This window comes from Vicugna pacos, chromosome X, assembly GCF_048564905.1.
Source record: "Vicugna pacos chromosome X, VicPac4, whole genome shotgun sequence".
In the NCBI taxonomy this organism is placed as follows: Eukaryota; Metazoa; Chordata; class Mammalia; order Artiodactyla; family Camelidae; genus Vicugna; species Vicugna pacos.
Genome location: NC_133023.1, coordinates 28,406,249 through 28,408,070, shown reverse-complemented (window position 1 = coordinate 28,408,070; position 1,822 = coordinate 28,406,249). Strand labels below are relative to the sequence as shown.

The 1,822-nt window shown below is 58.2% G+C and overlaps 1 pseudogene; it reads left to right on the top strand.

The window, feature by feature from the left end:
• The first annotated feature begins 219 nt into the window (after positions 1 to 219).
• On the top strand, positions 220 to 1,256 carry LOC116278248 (ferritin heavy chain pseudogene; annotated as a pseudogene).
• Positions 1,257 to 1,822: the final 566 nt, after the last annotated feature.

The window sequence follows — 1,822 nt, the reverse complement described above, 5'->3', positions numbered from 1 at the left end:
GAGAAATAAATCCAGCAAGGGATTAACTCAAAACAGTTGCACTTATATTCATGAATAACATTTTAAAATATTATATAGGTCAGACGCTCAGCGCAGTCTCCCTGTCTCACCCAGGCTTGGCTGGAGCCTGGAACACGGTACTTGCGCCCTTCCCCACCCTACTCCTCTGACCCTGCCCGCCCCCCGTCGCCCCCCCCAACCGCGCCGCGCCGCACCCCCCCAGCCCCGCACCCCTCCTCCCCGGCCAAAGGATCTTCACCCAGTTCCAACCCCTGAGGTAACGGACCCGCCCTCTGGTCCCATCTCAGAGCCCAATGGGTGCGCCTCGAGGCCCCCGTCCTCACCGTCACTGCCCCCGTAGGTCACCGCCTCCGGTCCAGATGCAGAGCGCGCCGCCCACCTCCGGCCACCCTCATCGCCTACCCTGGGAACGCCTTGAGGCCGTCGTTGCTACCGCCATCTTGGCTGCCGCCGCTGCCGGCCCGGCAGCCCCCGCTTCGGCACCGCCTTCGCCTTGGGCTTCAAGCCTGCCACGCCCACGCCGCCAGCCGTGATGCCCGCGGGGCCCTCGCAGGGGCGCCAGAACTACCACCCCGACTGCCAGGCCGCCATCAACAGCCACGTCACCCTGGAGCTCCACGCCTCCTACGTGTGCCTGGCCATGGCCTTCTACTTCGACCGCGACGACGTGGCCTTGAAGCACTTGGCCCGCTTCTTCCTGCGGCGCTCGCGGGAGCTGTGGGAGCGGGCCGAGAGCCTGATGCGCCTGCAGAACCAGCACAGGGGCCGCCTCTGCTTCCACGACATCAGGAAGCCAGACCGCGACGCCTGGGAGAGCGGCCTCCGGGCCGTGCAGTGTGCCTTGCGCCTGGAGAAGGGCGTCAACCAGAGCCTGCTCGACCTGCACCAGCTGGCCAGCGACAAGAGCGACGCCCACCAGTGCCACTTCCTGCAGAGCCACTGCCTGAACCAGCAGGTCGAGTTCATCAAGGAGCTGGGGGACCACATCACCACCCTGCGCAAGATGGGGGCCCCGGAAGTCGGCATGGCAGAGTACCTCTTCGACAAGCTCACCCTGGGCGACAGTGACAAGAACTGAGCCTGGACTGGAGTTCCCCGTGGTCACGGGGTGACTTCCCGAGGTCCCCCTGCCTGGCATGCATACGGCAATATTGCCCTTGCAAAAAAAAGTTCACTTAAGTTTTTCTTCTTTCATTGTTACCATTTCTTCCAATAAAGTTATTGATTCTTAAATAAATAAAGGTCTCTGGTTGATTCACGTGTGCACACCTCTCACTTTGTAAGTTTAAAACAGGTATCCAGGAGTCTCTCCAGCACCCATGCCCCATCCACATGCAGCTCAGGGTCTCCACAGATGGACGGAGAAGGTACTGCCTGGGACCATGGAAAATACAAAAGCAGTATTCCCCTAATGAACAAGGAGTGAGTGGGTGGGGGAGGGGTCATCTGCGGTCCTAGTCTACGTGACACCTGTGTGTGGTAATATTATACTTAAACACAGTATGGAATTTATAATACTGGTGAACTCTTAAGAAGTGAAGAGTGGGGTTGGACAGGAAGTAAAATAAAGGGTGTCTTCAACTTGAGCTGAAAACGTTTAGCTCATTAAGAAATGTTAGCACGTGTTGCTTCTGGGCAGCAGCCTGGGGGTCCTAGAAGCAGGTATGCAGAGTCCCTCCTTGACAGTCTCACCCCTGCCAACAGGGATAATGGTAACTGAGCCTTAGCTGACGTTCCCATAGATGCAGTGACTTCCAAGGTCACCCTGCCAGTTATGCATATTGCCCGTACAAAACATCCA